The following is a 24,213-nucleotide window of genomic DNA, read 5'->3' as shown; positions in this document are numbered from 1 at the left end:
TTATTCTCCTGTTAACATCAGTGCTGCTTGCATTACTTTATGGAATATGAAAGAAAGCCCTTTCTCTTGATAGCACAATGGTAATCAAAAGTTTAATTGCTCAAGAACTAATTTTATTGAAACCTGCTTTGAAGTTTAATTCAAAATATTTTATAAATCCCTGGCTTCAAAATTGACTTCCATAGTAGTAAAAAATTTTCTCTGAACCAATAACAACTAGTGCCACCAGAGTCTTCCATTGGATCCTAGGTTTGCGTAGTCCAAGCTTTTCTGGGAAAATGATTGAAGAGAGGCTCAGAATTGATTCAATTTAGAATGAGCGCAGCAATGTGCTTGGAGAGATTCACCTCAGTACCAAGTGGACATTAGTCCACAGCACAGAAGTATTCATACTTTCACAAAAGTAGACATTAAGTTGGTAACTTCAGTCAAAAAGGCCATAAGAATTGTTTAGGGAAATAGAAAAATTTGTGACGCAGTGATGGCGCACTTCAAAATTGTTTTGGCAAAAAGGGAACTTCAATCTGCATTTGGCTGTGTTCTATCCCTGCGCATGCGTGAAGCTACACTTGGTGAAAAAGTGGGAAAATGCTCTTTTGCCGAGCATTGAAATGCCTCACCATGATGACTAAAAGTATTTAGATTTAAACAAAGTACTGCACCCTGTTAACTTAAAAACGTGTAGATTTGAAAAAAAAAGTTTCTTTCTGTTGGCACACTGCTTAGTTTCACACCTCCAAAATAGGATGTGAAGCTAATACTATTCTCTTTTTTGAGCCTGTAGCTACAATTATATAATGCAGCGATTCCAAGAGCCTTAATGCTACATTACCTGACCACTGATTGACTTTATGACATCGTGCATGAAGGCAAGTGGCTCTCGGCCTACCACACCTAAAAAGCATTGGGTTAAAATTCTTGATTTCACTTAGCGAAAGACAATCCAATGCTATCTTTCAGTCCTGCACCACTTACATCTAAAACAGAAAACCAGTTTCATCTTGGATGTTATATCTTCTTGCTTCTGTGTTGTTTAAACGAAGTACTAGAAATCTTAATAATTCTGTATCTGCAGAAATATAACAGGATTAAAATCTGGCACCAAACAAAGGATGGGACCCCACGATGCTACGAGCTGGCTGGGAGTGATGTCTAAAGCAAAATTCATGGCACTCTGCATGAACAGTAGTAGCCAGCACATAGGATACATTAGTTCCAAGCATGTTGTACTTGGTGATATCTGCAAGGCATACTCTTCACACTTTTATCAAATATCATTGTTTAAGTTTGATTGCAAAGGAAGTCCATAACACAATTCTGGTTGAGGTGTGCTAGCTTGTGCCTTGCATCTTAAATAGACCAACTCTTCCTCTTCATAAAAAGCTGCAACATTATCATCTATTACATGGAGGTTACTAAATTAAGAAGAAAGGTTGATTTCTTTCCTTTCAGGTGTAGTATTCTTCACTCTGTGTTATTTTCTACAAGCCAAATTTCATTCTCTTGTACCCATCATGAGCTGGTCAATGGCTGACATTGATTTTGTTTGTGTTTTCTACACAAGGGTTATTGCCCTCTAATTTTTTATCTCTCATTTTTCTTCTCTCCGGTTTCATTGGAGCATTATATGGTACCGAGAAGGTGGCTGGTTTGCTCCCATGCTCTGCCAATGTTATTTTAATCTGGTGGTCAGGGGGAACTTAAGACTAGTTCTTGATTGATTGGACTATAATGAGAGGCAGTAGGAGCTCAACTTGTTCTTGTTATGGAGGTAGGCTAGTTGTGGAAGAAGATGTGATCCAAGCATTGAAAATGTTGAAGAGAATCCATGGAATGGTTGCAGAGGTATTTTTGTATACCACCAGGAGAAGCTAAATCTAATTGCAGGTGAAGCTACCATAAATCTGGCGTATGGGTTGCATCTTCACAAATGTTTTTATTATTTGTAAATCTTGTAACTTTTGCATTTGAACAATTTGTCTCATGCCACCTGGCATAAACATTGCAAGTGGGTTACATATACACCAGCATAGTGAACACAAACTTGATAAAGCACTGAAAAAGAAAGCAGTCACATTTTTGATTCACAGAAAAAGGAAGGATACAGGCAGGATGGTATTTGAAAATGATCTAGGGTGATAAATGTGACCCTAGATGAAGAAATGAGCCAGTTGGCTTTTTTTCACCCCTGCCATTTTATGTCTATGATCTGCTTCTTAACTTAATTGTCTGCAGCATGTGGCCAAAAGGAATAGAAAATGACCATGCTAAGGGACATAAAAGAGAGGGAGGAAAGCACTATAGCTGGAAAATCTTGCACAGGGACAAGTCCTTATTGATTTCTCTAACAGACTTTACCTGTGGTATATGGAAAACAATTTGTTTGGAAAATGAGGACTTTTGCAACCTTCATCTTCTGACACTGTAAGGATTATGAAAGTTGTTGCATAGATTGACAAACATCACACATGTCATCTTCAGTAATTGACTTGTAAAATTCCTCGTTAATACTTAAAATTATCTTTTTTAGTATTTCATTGTAGTCTTTATGTAATACTTGCTAGTTTGCAATTTTTGTTATGTTGGTCCTGGATTGCTTTAATTTTTTTTAATAGTTTAAATTTACACATAGATACATTGTTCTCAGAGCTGAATAAGCAATTTATCTTTGAGATGATTCTGGGATAGATACAGTGTAATTTGTTAAAATAATTTCCTTTGTGTATTTCTAGTGATGGTCATTATTTTCCTTCTTCCCTCCACCCCATCTCCAAAATAAGTTGCTTTCCTGCCTTCCTCAGCTCCCCAACTAGGTCTTCCAAATTTTTGGTCTGATTGAAACAGGTATTGCATATTAGAACTATGAACTGACAGCTTTTCATGATATCACAAAGCACAATGGAGCTTTCTGATATGCCAGAAAAAAATACTTATGTAGGATTTCCTAACAGATCTTGCAAAAGTTTGTTAACAAGTAAAACGCCTTGAGCTTAGCAAATCAATACTTGAAAGACTTTACAGAATGCTTACTTTCAGAAGCATTACCAAAGTAACAGGGAACTACTTTTATTTTGATAACTTTAACAAATGTTAAATGATTCATGATACTACCATTCTCATAATTATTTGATCATATTTTTTTTAATATGAAGGGAACTTGGTCCTAAATGATCATGGTCCAAAACTATTAAACTGCAGGATGACATTTCCTAATACTGGATGTCAGTATGTTATATTGCAACAAATGGAACTGATTATTTTTATTGAGCAGTATATAATTTTGCTCAAAAGTGACATTTCCTTATGCCCACACATCCTAAGTTAGCTCCACTGTAACGCCTTATATAAAACTCCCAGATTTTTGTGTTGGTCCCTTGAATAAATTCTTCCCCCACCACCCAAAATTTTCTTTTTTTGTATATGGAATATGCTCTCAGGTTGTTGTTTGGTATAGCACATAGTATATTACAGATTACTGTACAGATACTGGCCCCTGAATGGTAATACAATTTCTAAAATTAAGTACCACAATTTAGTTATGTGTTGAAATCTGTTTTGATTACATGCCAGTTCCCAGTGGGAGAAATGCTTTTTTTTCGGTTCACTCTAAAATCACTTACCAAGTCTTAATAGGACTACTAGGTATCTTTTTTAAACTTTGTTTTGCTTTAAGAGTTAATATTCAGTGTAAACCTACCTTTTAAAAAAAAATTGTGAATCTTGGGCTGTTCCAGAGCACTGAAAAAGTTCTTCAGTTTTAGTGTTAAGACAGTTCTAAAATTATTTTTGGCATTAAAGCTAAAATTTTTATATTACCGTTAATTTAACAGAGTTAATGGCAGGATACATTTATTGTACAATTAACAGTACACGAGTTGCACATTTTCTTTTCTGTTAATGTGAGAAGTAGCACCCCTGAAGATTGGAACTTTTTGGACTAAATGCTTGCTAAGGTTAGAAATGTAAAAGTGGAGCCAACTTAATTAAGGCAACTTTTGATGTTTTAGTTTAAATTGGCACAGATTGAAATATGCCGAATGAAAGGTAGGTCATATTCCAAAAACCTATATAGATGTGTTAACTTATGGAAAGTTGGAGTAGCAGTATTTTACATTTGTGGTTTGGCAAATACACTGGGGAAACCTTAGAAGTTGTGAGTGTCAAGCTGCTTGGAAAACTGCTCATGCATACCCAGCCTCTGTTGGCTTTATCGGCACTCCATACGTGAAGAATTGAAAGGTCATTCTTCTTCCTGTAGTGCGGATGGTTTGTTGACATATTTTGACACACTGGTGTAATGCTGGCAGGGTCTGACCTTAGAACAGCACCATGGGACTGTAGGTCAGTCCAAGGCTACATTATTGGCAGCCAGGGTGAAAAAACCAATCGCAGTACTATTAATTTTCAATCGGAATTGGAGAATGCATGATAAATGTTCAGTCAGCACTGGAAGAAGTGTACAGACACATTTCAAGGATGTCTTTTCTTAAGAATGTTTCTGTCGCCTGCAATCATCCAGCAGGAAATAGTTGGATGATGTGATAAACATTCTGAGGCCATGAGGTTATTCCTATTATTTGTCATTATAGTATTAATTTCTGCTTACGCTTTTACTCCAGTTCTTAGTCAAAAGCACAGGAGTAAGAACAGATTTCAAATGCTCTCCCATCGTAAGTCGGAGACAGATTTTATATTTGCTTTTCTGTAGTCTGTTCGGGTAGACTTGAAGTCCATTTCAAGGAGGTGCATTGTGTTACTGTGAACTAAAGGGGGTGCCAGGTATCAAGAGTTAATATAATTCTTTAAGTAAATTTGTGGGGGACTTTTTGCAATAGAATGTGTTGGTTGTGTAAAAAAATGGTTTAATGATTAAAGTAATGAATAGGGAAGACTGTTATCATGAATCAGAAACTCTTTCCTCATTAGGTACCAAACTGAAATAACTAATAATATGATGCTATTAATGGTAGATCAAATAAATAATCGATTGAAATACGTTGAATGCTCAATTCTGTGATCAGAATACCTTTTTTTAAATTTCATTATTTTATCTCTGGCCTGTTTAGATGTGGGGAGATGTAATTATAATATTGTTACATTTATTTAGTTAATTTAAATATGAGATATCACAAATTTTGGGTTTAATTACCCAGACAGATACATTTTATGTATCCAAAAAAGGTGTGACGATAACACTCTCTGATAATAAACTGGCAGCATTTATTACAGTAAGAATGCGGTCTATTTGGTTTTATGTTTTTAGTTAGTTGAAGCTGTCACGTGGTACAGAAAACGCCTTCAGCCTCCATCAGCATTACCGCAGGGCTTCAGCTCCAATTTTCATGTTATTTTTCATTCAGATTAGACAAGCGTCTGAGTTTCTGTACGATATGAGCTGACAGCATAGATCCTGTTGAGTTTGCCAAAGGCCTGGTCACACACACTCTGCTATGTCAAAGAATGTCAACCTCCAGACCTTACGATTCAGACCTATATGTAATTTTTAATTGACATTTACATCTGACATTTTGAATGCATTCTTCATTGTTGAAATCACATTTCTTCAGGAACAGTTAAAGACTGCTCCTTGGGGCTTGCTACACCGCATCATCTCATATAGACATGATGTCAGGTTAACTTCTGGAAGTAAAAGATGACATAATCCTTTTCTCTTGATTGGATAGATATTATTTGCTCTAATAGTTAAAACCCTTAGGATGAAATGTGCATGAATATTCTGAGAACCTAAGATGTTTACAATATTGTTAAGTTTTTGAGTAACCACTATAAGTAATCATTATTATATTAAACAGCCCATCAGCTTACTAAAATGCATAAAGTGAGCCATGAAGCTGTCTTCCTCTCTTCCCACCCCAGCTTTGGTCACATGAGTAAAGTTTATCATCCAGGAGCACTACCCCCTTATTTTATTTATGCTACTATTACTATTGTATTTTGAATTGCCCCATCTCCAACCTCCCTTTCCTCTCAAGTCCATGAACATGTTGTCGCCTCCCAAAGCCGTGCCCATCTTTCCCGCAACTCCAGGTTTGAACCCCTCCAATCAGCTTTCTGTCCCTGCCACCACACTGAAATGGTCCTTATCAAAGTCACAAATGACATCCTATATGACCGTGGTAAACTATCCCTACTCATCCTTCTCGACCTGTCTGTAGCCTTTGACACGATTGACCACACCATCCTCCTCCAACACGTCTCCCCTGTCATCCAGCTGGGTGGGACTGCCTCGCCTGGTTCCATTCCTATCTATCCAATTGTAGCCAGAGAATCACTTGCACTGGCTTCTTTTCCCACTCCCGCACCATTACCTCTGGAGTCCCCTCGGGATCTATCCTTGGCCCCCTCTTATTTCTCATCTACATGCTGCCCCTCGGCGACATCATCTGAATACTACATCAGGTTCCAAGTGTATGCTGACGACACCCTGCTCCACCTCACCACCACCTCTCCCAACCCTCCACTGCCTCTGATTTGTCACGCAGCTTGTTCAATATCCAATATTGGATGAGCAGAAATTTCCTCCAACTAAGTATTGGGAAAACCGAAGCCATTGTCTTCGGCCCCCGTCACAAACTCTGTTCCCTAGCTGCCGATTCCATCCCACTCCCTAGCCACTGAGGCTGAACCAGACTGTTCGCAGCTGTGGCGTCCTATTTGACCCAGAGCTGAGTATCCGACCCCATATCCTCTCCATCACCAAGACCGCCTACAGTCCGCCTCCGTAACATCGCCCATCTCCGCCCCTGCCTCAACTCATCTGCTGCTGAATCCATGCCTTTGTTATCTCTAGATTTGACTATTACATCGCTATCCTGGCCGGTCTCCCACCTTACACCCTCCGTAAACTTGAGCTCATCCATAATTCTGCTGCCCGTATCCTAACTCGCACCAAATACCGTTCACCCATCACCCCTGTGCTCGCTGACCTACATTGGTTCCCGGTCCAGCAATGCCTCGATTTTAAAATTCTCTTTTTTTTCAAATTTCTCCATGGTTTCGCCCCTCTGTATCTCTATAACCTCCTCCAGCCCTACAACCCTCTGAGATCCCTGTGCTCCTCCAATTCTTGCCTCTTGTGCATTACTGATTTTAATTGCTCCACCATTGGCAGCCGTGCCTTCAGCTGCCTAGGCCCCAAGGATCTGAAATTCCCTCCCTACACCTTTCTGCCACTCTACCTCCTTCTCCTCCTTTAATACGCTCCTTAAACCTACCTCTTTGACTGAGCTTTTGGGCACGTGTCCTAATATCTCCTCATGTGGTTCGATGTCAAATTTTGTTTGATAACGCTCTTTTGAAGTACTTTGGGACGTTTTACTACGTTAAAGGCGCTATATAAATGCAAGTTGTTGTTGTTACCTAGAAATAAAATATTTTTTCAAAAGTAACAGTATATTTGAAATTAGAAATTTCAACCAATTACTGTTTGTACTAATTATTTTATAATCATTAATTACCATTGAACTGTTGCTATTAACATAACTTTACCAGTATACTACACATCCTCACATTCTTTCATCAATAGAGCAGACAAAAGTTTATTCCTCCCCTGAGCAGAAAGTAACACTGGTAGAGAGTTTACATTTACATGGTTCAAATTTTGACTTCATCTTTGTGTAATATTTTTTCATATCTGCTCTATCTCCACACTCATCTGCACATTGTCTGGTTATCCTGTAGTGCTGGTGATTGTTTAAAAATATATAGCCATGTTTTCCTGTAAGATCATAGTATATGGATGAGCCATAACCCAAACTACTAATTCCCTTATCGAAATTCAATTTTCATTAATATGAAAGTGAAATTCTGTGATTTTTTTTTTAATGTGCAGATCAGTGACTGAAAATTTGGTAATGCATAACACTTACCAGAAATGTATTTAATTACAAATATTTTAAAATGTTTTATTTATATGTAATAATGCTGCACCTCAACACAGCGATTATACAATGTAAATGTTTGACATCGAATAAAATCATTACTATTTGATGTCCTTGGGAGGAGGGGGGGGGAAATGTTTTAGATAAAACACTATCTAATACTATAAAACACTAAATACTATTTCATAAGCCATCACAGTGTATTCATTTTGAGAAATAATTCTCATTCTTAGATGTAAGTATGAGATATGAAATAAAATAGAGGATTACATTTTATTGTAACGTATAAAGAACTGCAGAAAGAACTTTTTGTGGCAAACATTCTGCCGCTTTTTTCCAAATCTGAATCGTGTAAAGAAATATGAAGATGGGCTTGTGGCTTCGAATATAAATGGAACGACCTGCAGAACAAAAATGCAAAGTTAGAGCATCTTCCATCACTGTAGATGATAGAGTTAATTGGTTCCTTTTAATCATCGAATAACTGTAAATTAGAAATGTTGATAATGTTTGTTCAGTATAAAAAAGCACTTTATTTTCTTAATGCTACAAACACAGTTCCTACCAGCATTCATCATTGAAACAATAGTTTGGACAAAATGGTAACCTCATAATAAAAAAAAATTTCGGTGGAGTGATGGGTAATGAAGCTTTGCTTGTGAAGACAGAACAAAAATGCTATCGGGTCCATTGCATGAATATTACGGCAAGGGAATCAGTGAACTTTCTCAGCCATCAATCTTTTTTTGTTTCCTTTCTCACATCCAAATATTTTGATAGATGTTCTGTTAATTGAGTTATCTATCTTAGTAACTATCAGAGTTGCATAAAAATTGTCCTCACATGCAGCTGAATTTTAAGTGTATTAATGGACATCCCATAGATTTTCATCCGAGATAATCACCTTGTTTTCTTTATTGCTATTGGTACATACTGTCAAACAGAGCACATATTAATGTGTCCGGTGACCATTTGATTACCTTCTCTGGCCTGAGATTACTATGTCATCATCTATCAGTACTCTTTGATGTTACCCTGAAAATTTCATCCTTTGTTTTAGGTAATAAATATGCCTTTTTCCAAGAGCCAATGCTTCAGATCCTAGTATTTACATCTCAATTGTCAAATTATTACTGCACAGCTCCTTTGATATGTTGCATTCTTATTCAAATAAAGAATCTGTGAATTCCTTATGGATTGCACGTCAAAAAATGTCAAGGGAAAGAGATCTGAGGACTGATGCTATAGGGAGATGTTTCCTATGCAACAATTTTTGAATATGCGGCATCTATGATAAAGAGGTTATCGGTTGCAATAGTGCCTGTGCTGACCTTCCTACGTCTCTTGTCTGTGTGTCTGGTCAGGTTTCATTACCAAGTTTTGATGTCTAGTTAGACCTTATCAAAACTAATGCCATCTGAAGTACTAGACTTACAGTATTCATATAACGAAGATCAAGATCTCCACGGCATATTGAATATTATGAAGACTGGCTGCTGTTATGTACTGCAAAAAGTAAATTTGCTGAATGATTTTAAAGGCTGTAGATAGGAATTTAGAGAGTGGGGTTTGGCAGCACTATTGTGTTTATATCTGTTTAGAGCCATTTGAGAATATGAAGTTCTAACCACCTTGAAGCAGTCAGCTGCTGTCCAGAGTTAATCAGCTGTGGAATTTGTAAACTGCACATGTGTCAAAGTTGAAAATGTTAGCAGTCAAATAGAAGCTTGAAAAGGTTATATCTGATAAAAGCCGTCAGCAGTTGACTGAAGTGATTTATGGGAATGTAATGGCACAAAATGCCTCATTTATCACTCATATGTGGGTAGGTTAAGGTTTCTAATGTCGTATGTTATAATCATTGACCACTTGGAATTGTCAAAATGGTTCAGCATTGACCTTCTTCTCATTTCAAATTGTTCTTGTTTGGTAATGGTAATTTTCACAGATTATATTACCCTGGCAATTTTTGTATGGTTTCATTTAAAGCCATTCGCAGTTAAAAGTTTTAAACAGCCCATCATCGATGAATTTAAAGCATCATTGACTATCGCTATTGAAAAATGTAAATGAATTCTAAATTATTCTGATTTAATGGCATTAATTCCTATCTACAGCCTTTAAAATCATTCAGCAAATTTACTTTTTGCAGTACACAAGCTACTAGATGTATTTTTTTTCATAAGAAATCATTCCAACAGTGCTTACCTTGCTATTTGGTATTTTGATTTTCTCAGGAAAATTTAAGTGCTTTGCAAATATTTCACATATTTGTAATTTTATTTTACTAAAAATATAATATTGTTTGGACCAGAATATATTTACATAAGAGTTCATATGGACATATTCAGATATGTGCTAATGAGATCTTTAAACATCAGTACTATCTTGTAAATACAGCAGAAAATCAAAACCCCCTACTGCAGCAAGAATAATGTGTGAATAAAAGTTTGTGCCTATATATTAAAAAAAACATCAGATGTAAGTATAATCTGGCCTAAAATTATTTACAAAGAAAAAGTTACCAGTTAACCATCAATTAATGTGAAATTAGGTTTTCCATTTCTTGCCTTATAACAGTGCACAAGACAAGTTGATATTGGCCATTTAATTTATAATAATCAAAAATGTGAACTTCAATATATATTTTGATTTTTTTTAAAAATAGGCTTTAATGTACAATTTTGATTTCAGGGACAAAAGGAGAGTATGATAAGGCTGGACTTTCTAATTCCAAAACCTTTTTGTGTGCGTACAATTTCTGAATCTGAGAATGTAATAGTTTACTACCCTCATAATTGTTGGAGGTGCTGTTATAGACCTTACCTTAACTTAAGTACACATACCTGTCTTGTGCTGCAAGAGTCAAATTAGGGTCAAGATGTCCACACCCACATGTTTCAGACACACCAAGAAAAATATCTATTCATATGTCAGGCATTTCTTTGTTATATATGTAAATAACAATAAAAATGTAAAGATTAGAACACCTTGCTTTGAGAAATGTTTGCAGTAATGAAGTACCAAAAAGACTGTTTTACTCTTATCCAGTGCACACAAATGTAGGAATTTTTATCACTTAATGTATAGTGAATTCAACCATTTTAGTTGAAATGCCGGCAAATTCAGAACATTTAATGTTAACTCTTCAAGTACTGGAAAACCTTTGCAGCATCCAAAATATCAGATCAGTAAAGAAAATCTCATTTCTAATGCTCTACATTAGAAGCAAAATAGTGTGCAAAACCATAAAATGACATTAAAATCATTGAGAAGAGTTCTGCCAGTGAGCTACGTGTAGCAAAATTGGAAATGTGTTCTTTAATTAACATGTTTACACATAGTGCACAATGGAAATCATCCCTGATGCTGTTTGAATAAACTCAAAATCATTGAGTTATATTTTTAATTTTGATGCATAAATGTTTCTGCAGTCATCAAAAGGTTCAATTTGATTCTTACGATATAATTTAATAATAAAGAATTGGCCTACTGTGATCTAAATAGAATCTACTATTTAGCTAATTGAATCTGGCCACAGAATTAAAAATATTGCATCACATCACCTCACTGCATCACATCATCATAGGACCAATTAGATTCTGCCACACTTCCAAACCATCTTATTCCATCACATCAAAATACTACCTGTATAGGTGACTTCACTTTAGGTACCGCACAGCAACTAACGAGATTCATCTATCTTGACAGACTTTTCTTATTTCCATATACTGTGCATTGTATTAACATATCATTCAGTCGATAAAATTATCCAAGTCCGCTAAATTAATCCAAGTTCCGTGCCTTTCCTCTCCAAAGTTCTTGAACGTGTCGTCACCTCACAAATTCGCGCCTATCTTTCCTTCAACTCCATGTTTGAATCTCCCCATCAGTTTTCAGTCCCTGCCACAGCAGTGAAATGGCTCTAAACAAAGTGGTGCATTATCCTTCCTCGACCTCTCTGCAGCCTTTGACATGGTTGACCACATCATCCTTCTCCAATGCCTTGCCTCTGTTGTCCAGCTCAGTGGGATTGTCCTCACGGTTCCACTCTTACCTATCCAATCATAGCCAGAACATCTCCAGCAATGTCTTCTCTTCCCGCTCCTACACTGTTACTTCCAGAGTCCCCCCAAGGTATGTGTGCTTGACCTCATCCACAGACATGGAGTCAGCTTCCATGTCTATTCTGATGACATCTAGCTCTACCTCTCTCAACTCCTCCCCTGCCTCTGGTGTTTTCCAATATCCAGTCTTGGATAAGCCACAATTTACTCCAGTTAAACATTGGGAAGACTGAAGCCATGGTCTTTGGTCCCATCCACAAACTCTGTACCCTCGCCGTGGACTCCTTCCCTCTGCTTGGCTATTGTCTCAAATTGAACCAGACTGTTCGCAATCTTGGCGTCCTATTTGTCCCTGAGCTAAGCTTTCATCCCCATTTACTCTCCATTGCCAGCCTCTGCGCACCCCCTCAGCCCATCTGGTGTTGAAACCCTCATCCATAGCATTGCCGCCTCCAGATTTGACACTTCCAGTGCTCTTCTGTCTGCCATCCTATTCTCCACTCTTCGTAAACTTCAGCTCATCCTAAATTCTGCACCTGTATCCTATCCTGCACCAAGTCCCATTCATCCATCACTCCTGCCCTTGCTGACCTACATTGTTCCCAGCCCCCCCAACGCTTCAAATTTTAAATTCCCATGCTCATGTTTAATCCCTTCGTGGCCTTGCCCCTCCCTGTCTCTAACTTCCTCTAGCCATATAACCCTCCTTCTCACCCCCCCCCCCCCTACCAATTCAAATTCTCTGTTCCTCTGACTGGCTTTTTGTGAGTACCACCTTCCCATCATCACACAATTGGCGGTCGTGCCTTCAGCCATCTAGGCCCCACACTCTGGAATTCCCTTCTTAAATTCTTCCACCTCTCCACCTCGCATCCTTTAAGACCTTCCTTGAAACCCACATCTTGAACCAAACTTTTTAGTCACCTCCTTCTTTGTCTGCACCTCCATTTTTGTCTCATTACACCTCTGTGAAGTGCCTTGGGGCATTTTTCTATGTTAAAGATGCTATATAAATACAAGTTATTATTAATCGTTGTGACATTGCGGTGATTGTACCAATTGAGTTAATGTGCATTTTTCTAATATTTCATTTATATGAAAAAAAGCAGTCTGTAATATTGCCTAAGGCTGCTAGTGCTGTAAAATCTGCCCCATTTTTATTTGAGGCTGGATTCCACAACATTAGAACAATATTCAAACAGTCACTTAAATGTTACATTTCACAACTTCATTTTTCAGCTACCTGAGCTGAATAGTTGGAGGAGGTACAAAGATCAGTGAATGAGAATTCAGTATCAGCCTGAATAGTCACAATGGGCTGTTCAGCCTTTCAGTAGCCAGAAAAAAGGCAACATTTATATTGCAGCAAGGTTATGGCAAGAAAAGACCTCTTTAAGTGAGTTTTGGTGCTGCATAGGCAGCAATGAAGTTGCACATACAGAGAAGTGAGTGTACAAACTGCCACAGTGTGGAGGCTTCCCACGAGTGCAAGGCATCAGATGGCACGCATATTGCCTTGCAACCTCCATGTGAAGGATATATGTGAACAGGAAGGGATTCCACTCCCTGAATGTCCAATTCGTGTGCGACGACAGGCAGCGTATTATGCATGTCTGTGCCTGGTTTCCTAGTAGTAGTTGTGATGTCTTTATCCTGCGGCAGTCCTCATTACCCCCTCTCTTTTACCCAGATCATTGGGTCAGAGGCTGACTGCTTGGAGACCAGGGATATCCCCGATCACCTGGCTCATGACTCATAAGGAACCCAGGAACAAACGCTGAGGAGCGCTACAATCAGAGCCACGCCTCCACCAGAGCTCTCGTGGAACAAGCCATTGACCCTCTGAAGAAGAGGTTCTACTGCATGGACAGGTCTGGAGGCGTTCTGCAATACAACCCTGACTGAGTCTCCAAATTCATCGTCATCTGCTGTATCCTCCATAACTTTGCAAACCATTACAGACACTGGGGATTAAGAAGTGCAGGAGCAGGATGATGAGGATACTGACAAAGAGCAAGGGCCACCAATCCTACCAGCTGCCAGAGATTACATAGAATTTACAGCACAGAAACAGGCCATTGCTGCTGGTGTTTATGCTCCAGACGAGCCTCCTCCTTCCCTATTTCATCTGACCCTATCAGGATACCCTTCTATTCTTTTCTCCCTCGTGTACTTATCTAGCTGCCTGAACTACTCTATGTGGTAGCAAGTTCCACATTCTAACCACTCTCCTGAATTCCCTATTGGATTCATTAGTGACTATCTTATATTTATGGTCCCTAGTTTTGGTGTCCCCCACAAATGGAATCATCTCTACATCTACCCCATCAAACCCTTTCATAACCTTAAAGACCTCTAGCAGGTCACCCCTCAGCCTTCTCTTTTCTAGAGTAATGAGGCTGTTTAATCTTTCCTGGTAATTATAACCTCTTAGGTCTGGAGTCATCCTTGTAAATCTTTTTTGCACCTTTTTATAATATGACCAGAACTGTGTACAGTACTCTTAAGTGTGGTTCCATACAAGTTTTAATTAACCTCTCTGCTTTTCAGCTCTGCAATTTTATTCCTCTAGAAATGAACCCCAGTGTTATGTTTGCATTTTTTATGGCCTTGTTAACCTGCATAGCTACTTTTAATGATTTGTGAATCTGTACTCCTAGATCCCTTTCCTCCTCCACTATATTTAGACTCTTATTTCCCAAGGAGTATGTAGCCTCCTTATTCCTCCTATCAAAATGCACCACCTCACACTTATGAGATCTGTGGCATCAACTCATCGAACAGAGAATAATCCCTCCCCTCTGCTCTCCTATGCATCAACAGTCCCTCCTCCCATCTCACCAAGGTTCTTACACCCACCACATGAATGGATTCAAGTGTACACCTTGGGAGTTGCACTCACATCACTACAAATGCTAAGACCAATAGTTAAGTTAAGAAAAAGCCAAAAACATCAAGATGCTTCATCAGTCTTAATTTCAAAAAAATTAACAATTGAGAACTAAAAATCACCCTTGTGCAAACCCTAATGCCTGACTTCTGTGCTCTTTTGCCTATTCTGATGCTCTTAAGCGGTAGTTCCCCTCTGGTTACAACTTCGGAGGTGGAAGGCTGCGGATCTTCCACTGAGGACACTTGGGATGGCTGTGTGGGTGACCTCGGTGAGCTCTTGCCATAGAGGGTCTGGCCGCAGATTGCTGCATCTCGGCAGCAGCCGGGGCAGTCTGGCTCAACTGGCTGTGTGGAACCAACAAGAGCACTGGTTGAGAGGCTGGAAGGGGAAAAGGCGTGATGTCATCCTGAAAGAGGACAACATATGTCTCTCCCATGGTGTCACTGACACTCATGGGGCGAAACCTCAGCACTCCCAATGCTCTGCGCGAGAACAAGAGTTCAGGAGTGATATGACGCTCTCCAAACCCTTAGAAAGAAAGACTATATATGACAATAGTGCCTTTCACGACCTCAGGAGGTCCCAAAGCTCTTTACAGTCAATGAAGTTCTTTTGCAGTGTAGTCACTGTTGTAATGTAGGAAACATGGCAACCAATTTGCACGTAGCAAGTTCCCACAAACAGGAATGAGATAAATGACTAGATCATTTGTTTTTTTTTAAGTGATGTTGGTTGATGGATAAATATTGGCCAGGACACTTGGGAGATCTCCCTGCTCTTCTTCAAAATAGTGCCATGGGATCTTTTACATCCATCTGAGAGGGCAGACAGGGCCTTGGTTTAATGTCTCATCCGAAAGACGGTACCTCCAACAGTGCTCAGACATTTCCTCAGTACTGCACTGAAATGTCAGCCTAGACTTTGTGCCCAAGCCTCTGGAGTGGGACTTGAACCCACAACCTTCTGACTCAAGCAAGAGTGCTACCACTGAGCCACAGTTGGTATGCTTTCCTTCAGGCTTTGAAAGCCAGAAGAGATGCTGGGACCCAGATCCAAGGTGGCAGCACTTTGAGCTCCCATCAAAGCCGTCAGAGCTGCCAGCAGTGGCCCCATTGTTGTGAACCCCACTGTTCATAGAGCCACTGTTCATAGTCGCTCCATGGTTGACTACATCTTCTCAATGCCGCGCGCAAAGACCCCACTCAAGTTGGAGCTGGACTCCTCCGAGCTCTCTGCCATTGTGTGCAAGCTCGTTGGCAGGCTGGCAGGTGTACTTAGACGGTCCTGGTATATAGCCAGCAGTCTTCTACTGTCAGATGAACCCTCAAAGTCTTCATCTGTGCCCTCTGCAGCCAGGATAAGATGCAAGCTTGCCCTCTGGCAAACTGCTTCCTTGGCCATCCTAACCCCATGTTCTTGTTGCATCCTTGTACAGGGTGAATTGCCCAGTGCAGACCCCATTAACTGACCCTCTAAAGTACACAGGGTGCCAGTCGCTGAGCTGGTAGTTGCTAAGTTAAGGTCGAGTGAAGCTTCATCTTCTTGAGGACTGTCCTCCTCTGCCTCTGCTCCCACTGGACCCTTTTCAGCTGCCAGACCTGAAAGTGAAGAGAGGGACAAGGGTCAGCATCTGGTGGCAAGGGTAAGCAGAAACCAATATGTGGCTGCTCAAAGCAGCAGTATCTTGTCATGTATAGCGTGTGAAGGTGAGATTTCAGTAATAAGGGAAAGATGTCAGTAACCCCGCAGGCGTGTCCTCCAGCCTCACCAGTTGCTGCGCTCCTGGCGCCTGCCCTGCCCATGATATCCATGATAGTACATGGATGGACAATAACCCTCCTCCTGTCTTCGCCTGCTTCCTCGTGTTGCATGATAGTTTGTGCTTGAAAGATGGCCGTTTGTTGGTAGCCAAATGAGCTGTTTTGAGGATGTGCATGTCGGTAGAATAGTGTGAGGTGTATGTGAAAGCTGGTACAAGTGTGAGGAGGAGAGGGAAGTAATAGTGAGGACAATCACGGGTGCAGAGTGTTGCAGTAGAAGGAGGTGGAGTGATGTGTGCTGCAGTAATTGGAGGCGAGTGATGAGATGCGGGGGGAGGGGAAACGGTTGTGAGGGCTGGGGCTACAGGTAACGTAAGACTAAGCAGAGAGTAATGAGGGGTATGAATTAGTAATCTTTGTCAGGTCGCTAAACCTTTTCCTGGATTGCAGCCTGGTCCTTGGTGAAATGCTTTTGGCATTGACTTACTTTGCCACCTCTGCCCACTGATGCTGGACATTTCGCCTGGATATCTTCCTCCCACTGGTTGGAAAGAGGACTTCTCTCCTCTTAATGACCACCTCCACCAACACCTCCAAAGCAGCATCCAAAACCGGGGAGGGCCCTACCAGCTTTTCTGCTGCCTGCCATGTATACAATTCTCTAATTGTAGCTGATTGCAGCCAAGGTGCACCTCCCCTTTAAGAGTTGCATGCTGCCTTTAAATGATGTCAAGGACACCTGAGATTCTTGCTCCCCATTAGGGGAGCTGCCAGTGAACAGCGTGAGTAGCACTGGCAGCTTGCCTATTCTAACCAAATGAAGCAGAGGAACCAATTTGGCGTGTTCCCTGTGCCCACGTGATCAAGTGCATGCACCAAGCGCACTGCCAATTTTGTGCCCGAATATGGGCCAAAACCAGTTTCTCCCCCTCATTGTCCAGGCTGAAATATGAAGAATGATCACTTGTACAGATGATTCAATTTGCCTCCCTCCTCCTCCCAATCCAATCCAAATAAAAAATGAGGAGTTGTTTTTCCTTCAGAACATTTTAAAAACATTTTACATGCAATTTGTCTCAGGTCCATGTCAGAACATTGATTATGGATGAGAACAAAGCATAAACATAATCATTAATATTTGGGAGGATTATGTACTTCCCTTTAAGGTGCACTCTCCAGATACACAATCTACAAAATAGCTGAAGTAAAGCACCACACAATGCTTGCAATTCCTTCACATCAACATTTTGTCTAGTATAGCTTCCATTGGGAATAATAGAAATTTCTCAGAGGTGTCAAATGTATGCATTATTAAAATTATTCCTAAAGACCTCATGAAAATTATTGCTATGCACCATCAGCAATTTTTTCTTAAATGATGGATTGATATTGAAGGTGGAGAGAAGGATAACAGTTTATAGAGCTGATCCTGAGATTTTGTTTTTCTCTGCATGGATACTCATTTATAGATATTGTACAATTCAAGAAGTCTTCTATATCTTATTCAGTATTCTGAGGCAGCACTTAGATTTCAAACTGGTTTTGAATGTAGGAGTATTAGGGAAAGAAACAGAATATCAGGACATTTTCAGTAAGATGCATGTCAAATTCAGGCCGTGTATCTGGCTAGGATGTCACTGAGTATAGCTGTGAAATTCTTATATTACTTTAGTTAGGTAGCAAATCACTGCACGTGTGAATCCATGCATCATTTTTTCTCACCACAGAAAAAACTGCCAATTGCGTGCTTTGTTTTTTATTCTGGCGACTGAAAAATTAACCTATAATTATGTTTTTTTTGTCAGCTTTTATAAATTTATGACGTTAGATGCATTGTGTTCCGTTTGTTCAGTGGTGACTTTCCAGTTCTCATTTGATGAAGCAATCAACAGTATTTATCATTGTTGCTGGATTCTGTCTGGAAGTGACTAATGTAGTACGACTTGGCTATCTGGATGGGTTATGAATTGAATTTTACCCAGATTGAAAATACAGTGCAATTTTTTTTAATTTTAAAAATGTCTGATAAAAATCCAGTAAAAATGAAATGTGTGTCCTGCAATACTTGTGCTTGTGGGAAAGTTTCTAATGCTTCATTATCTTGATGGGGTTGAAGATTGACTATTTTAAACTGCAGTGAAATATTTATATTTTTTTGATACATTTAGTGATGTCCATAGACTTAAGGCAACTATGATTACATGCTTAAATCTTTATTGTGTTGATTCTAAATAATTTGTTGGGTAATGCCTGACAGAGTCAACATATTAACCAACTATAGAGAATTGTGGAATATCAGTTGTCTCTGTGGCTGGAGCATAAATATATACAAACCTTCATCTCACCTTCCACATACAAAGAATTTGATAGTGAAGCTGAAGATCTTGACCGATTTTAGATTTTATGTACTTTCAATATTATCTGACTGACTGTGATCTCTCTGTGAACTGAACATTTTTTTTTAGACTACACATATGTTAACATAACCTCTACAAAAATTATCTATTAAACATTTTAGTGTAGCTGATTTATATAGTAAAATTGTAGAAATGGAAAGAACTAAAGAATTTTCCTTGATTTATTATAATCATGATATGAATTTTAAAACTTTACATTTTTCATGTTGGTACAGAAATCGTCTTGCTGTCCTCAAGGGTTAATGCACTACTGATTTTATCAAAATAAAGTAAAACTTGGCACAAAAATAAACTGCTCTGTCTTAATTAATTAGTTGTTGCAAAGATTGTTTTCAAGGGAACTCATCTCACAGATAAGCGTTGTAGACCTTAATTAGACAAGCCAAGCCAAATAAACTGGTCTGTCTGTCAGACTCTGCACAAATCAATTTTTTTTTGAAAAATTCAGCTAAATGAACTGCTCCCAAGCCCACACTTGAGTTCTGAGACTTAATATAATCTTTCTTGATAAAAAAACATTTTGCTTCAGACACACAAACTTTTTGTATTAAAAATACAATCTTGCCTTTTTTGGTTTGTTAAGCACAATCATGGATTCGAAAATTGTACCAGTTTTCAGAAAGCAAATTAAATACCAAAAAAGTAACACCTCTTTATTTGATTATTATTCAGAAATAGTGAAGAAAAATTGACTTGAGTGCACTTTAACTATTTGAAGAGTCTTAATACATTTGAACTGAACATAAAATAAACATTAAAAAGTTGTTAGGAGTCAGTAGCAAAAATAGCTACTTTTATTACACTGTTAAATTAGTTTTGGTTTATAAGTTATTGGATAGTCAAAATAAAATCTTATATTTAACTCCAGGGACAATTCTCACCCACCTGCTTTTCATTTTAAATCACCTTGGATTTTTTTTTGGAGGAAAAAAATGGTATTCTAACGCATTTAGAAGATTTCTCAAGTAAAACTCTTAAGTGGTTCATTTTATGTACACACACACAGCTTTGTAGTAAGTGACAGTGAAATGCATTAAAAGCCTTAATTACAGGGCAAGGGGAGAGAGAAAGTGCAAGTCTCTCAGCAGATGATCCTTCAATGGTACACTGAAGGTTAAAAATGAGCATTCATGCGTGATTCAAAGAACTGCCAGGAGTAATATAATGCGATGCTCCATTTTGGGTCTTTGAAGGCTTTACAGTAAAATATATTTAATTAAAGTTTAATCCATGCTCTGTTGTGTAGATAAGCCCAGGAATGCCTTTATATTGAACTTTGTCCAAAATCCTGTTAAAGGAATAAAATCTTGCAGAATAGGTATGGAATTAAGGTTCTGCAAATGGTACCACAATAGCCCCATTTCTTACTATTGCAGTCCATAATGATAGAAATCTGGTCTGCAACACCTTTTGTTTTTATTTCTTATAAATAATTCAATAAAAAGTCAAAAGATGTGCTTTTTTTCTTTGTTGCTCTTAGCTATGGAGCACCTTCAAGTCAGACTAATTGATAGGCAACTGCTTTGGTGTGGTTTGAATGGTATTGCTGTTGGCAAGCTTGTAGACAGCACAGTCTGTTGTTTATAAATAACCCTGACTTATTCTTGTTTTAGAGCCCGATGTCCCTTCCACAACCTTGTCCTTTCCTGTGTAGGTTTGTTAGCACTGTTTGCCTTCACCTCAGTGCACAGCAATCAATTACACCGGCCAGTTTGTTGTCGTGGTGAAATACACAAACTGCAAGGTCTTGCGAGACGGTCCTCTTTTTTTTCTCAGAACAAACTCCTCTTATTAAAGGTGGCGTACCGCCAATAAAAAAAGGATTGCTGTATCTTTTTAACAAAGATTTTTAGCAAATTTGTTTTTATTTTTGAGCAGCTCAATATTGTTTTAGTAAAATAACTTTATATCGGGGGATTCTGCTGATCTGCAACATACCCATCAAGCATGATTAAACGGCATCAACAAAAGAACGGATTTTTTACTACATCCCTCTTCAACTAGTTCTGTTTCATTACCTTGTCAAGAAGTTGTCATATTAAATAAAAGCATGAAAATGTCTTAGTGCTCAGAAGGTTAAACTATTGACTTTGTTGAAACAAGAGGTCAGCTAATTGCAACTTTCGATTGGATCATTCAGTGTCGTATTGTAAGTTGCCTACTGCACAAAATGCGGACTTTCATAGTTAGTAACGGTTGTGGGCAAGTCTTAATGTACTAATCATTGTAACCTCCTGAATCTGGTTTGTCTGCTTTCCTGTTGGCCCGAATATCAACTTTAACCTCCAACCTTCTCATTCATGTATCACTACAAATAAAACTGCAGAGGTTTGACAAGAGGATATAAAATCACCGGGCCAATGTGCAGAGATCTACACGTGATTTTCTTTAAACTAAATTTAAAGGTTCTATTTCAATCTACCAGTTTCAAAATGTTTTCATTTAATTTTGCTTTAATTAATTCTTAGTTTTTCTTTTTTGACCTAAGTTATGATGGGTTTAGATTTGGACTAGTGGATTTTTTGCAGTAGTGCTGTGGTACTTATACTGCCAGATAGTCTAATACTTTGTTCACAGTCCTATACTTATAGGTTTGTATTCCAGGTAGAATCAGACAGCCACATTTCTGAAAGGTTTCATCGCCTATCAATAGGACAAGTTATTTTGCATGATGCAACACATCCTCAAATTTCTACACTTACCGCATATAGTACAATTTGCTACCCGAATATTGCAATCTTGCACAAAAAGTCCCAGAGGCAGTGAAAATGCTGGTTTCTGAGCAGATCTTAATGATAACAAATCACTTGCCCTAGTTATCAACTAGCCTATAAAGTGGTATGGCAAGAGGTAGTGAAGCAGAAATTCAGGTGAAGGAACCCTCGCATAGTCTGCCTGTCCATGAACAAAACATGACTTGTGTTCAATATGCAGCAGCAACATGGTACACACCATCTAGAAGTGTGCAGCTAACCTCCATGCCCTCAAGGTGAAAAATATGACATGTCGGCAAAGGCCCATTAGGACACTAATTAGGGCAGGAGGTACATTTAAAAAGTGCCATTAATTTTGTTGTATTTTCTGTGTGTTTCTCTATATTTGCCTGGAGACAGTCTGCCACTAGAAACATTTTAACAGTTCTTTTGTCTGAAGATTTAATTTTGCATCATTATTTCTTTCATGCATTGAAAACCTTGGATTATCACTATCATTACTTTTTAAAGAGAAAACTTAATAGTTTATGTTGGTCAGTTTTTGGATGTAACCTATTGCCTAAATCAAACCAAGGACACGTGTTTGTGTGCTGGTAACATGGAATCATTGAAATGTTAAGACTATCTGCACAAAATGTCAAAAGAATCATTAAATGAGAACAAAATTATTCCTTGTGATACGACATTTCAAAGGTGTAGGTCTCGTTATGTTCTACTAAGTACTGTTGCTACTAGCATACTTAAGCTTGTTGAGGGTCAAGGAATCCTGAGTTAGTGACTAGCAATATACATTTATCATGGAAGTAGGTTAAAGTAATAGAAATGTACAATGTTTGATTCCAGGCACAGGCAAACTACACCAGTCCATATTACAACTGAAACTTGAGTAACGTTAAGTAACAGCACATTGTGAATACTTCCTGATTTTTTTATTACATTTAATATTGAATGAAAACAACTGACCATATCTTAATTTTTTGAACTTTAAACATGAAATTATAAATACTGTTTAAAACATTGAATTTTGATTTAGAAAGAAAAAAGTGTTTACTTAGTAGTAATAGAAATCAAAAGAAAACTGAGCAAGAAACCTGTTTGAAAGTTTCTCTTGTGAAATTATGAAAGTGATTAGCATAGTAGTAATGGCAGACTGACTTAGAACATCTTTAATGCCTTAAATATTTGTGATGTATGGACAACACAACCCCCTTTTTAAAGACTAATGAGTTCTTCAGAAATTTTATTTTTATTTTGTATAAGCTAATCAAATGAGCTGTCACTAACAACTTTTCCTAACTTCCCATTGGCAAAACACTAAGTGTTAGGTCTTGGAGCTTTAGTGTGTCTTTATATTACTGTGTGCATTCTGCAATGCTAATGCAGTTCACTATGATCTATATTAGTACTTTCTTACCCCTTTTGAAGTGAGGCTTTTTTTGCTGAAATATTGACAGTATTCACATTTACATAGATGACAGCCCAGAAACTGAGCAATGATTTCTGCAATTGCCAAAGTATTCTGAAAACTGATAAAAGCAGGAATATAGCTTTTGATGGATATGGTGTGCATACATGATTTGTGGAACATCTCCTGCTGTCAGAAGCTTGGAATTCGCTGAATATTTTTGTCTGGAGAACCCAGGATTAACATCATAACCATCTCTTTAGACTTCAGCATTCAAATCTTGCATTTAATAGCTTTTTAAAGTTTTTTTTCTAAACAGCAATTAGTCTCATTTATTGCAATTTTCCAGTGCCAGAAGTCGCTCATTGAATTGCTGTTTTGTTCATATTTGGCTTTGGCTTTGCTACATAGTCATTAAAGGACCAATTAATGTCACCTTTAGCTGAAGACTATTCATTTTTATTGAGAAAATGACAGTTGCTGCCATGAGTAGTGCAGTGTAATATGCATTAATTGCCCTGTAACACTGGTAATTACAAGTTTTTCAGGGCTCTCGGTTAACTGTCATGTCCAGGCAGGAATGCACCAAAATAGATTACTCATTAAGGAAACCTGTCCTGTTTTCCACTCTGTTCCCAGTGTTAGTTTTAAAAAAAATAATTCTGGTTCTTGAACAAATAGTTGCCAAGAGCAATTTCCTGTAACAACTTCCCTCGGATGGGTTTTTCAGCCATCACTTCATTCTGCGGTCAGCAAAGAGACAGGGTGCAATTGGTGCTGGCGATTGTGACTAAAAGTCAAACAGCAGCAAATAAAGAAGGTTTTTTTTAATCCAACCTACAGATTTAATTCCAGCTATAATAATGCTCACATTCGTTTTTTTCAGACTTATTACCTGAGAATGGGTTGTGTTGAGGAATGGCAGTGATGTAATTATATTATTTTTATAAGCTTTAATGACAGTACATTGTGCTCATTGTATTTTTTGATAAAGCCACATAAACAAAGTGTTAATGGCTGTTTTATGGCCAATAATGTTAACGTGCTAGCCTTTTT

At 38.3% G+C, this 24,213-nt stretch overlaps 1 protein-coding gene across 2 annotated transcripts in view; it reads left to right on the top strand.

Moving 5' to 3' along the window:
• The window catches only part of cdin1 (CDAN1 interacting nuclease 1), a 139,657-nt gene that overhangs the window by 88,659 nt on the left and 26,785 nt on the right, over positions 1-24,213 (top strand). The window lies entirely within an intron of this gene.

The sequence above is a fragment of the Heptranchias perlo genome, chromosome 10 (genome assembly GCF_035084215.1).
Source record: "Heptranchias perlo isolate sHepPer1 chromosome 10, sHepPer1.hap1, whole genome shotgun sequence".
Lineage (NCBI taxonomy): Eukaryota > Metazoa > Chordata > Chondrichthyes > Hexanchiformes > Hexanchidae > Heptranchias > Heptranchias perlo.
The sequence above is the reverse complement of the archived record's forward strand: the minus strand, read 5'-3'. Positions and strand labels throughout refer to the sequence as shown.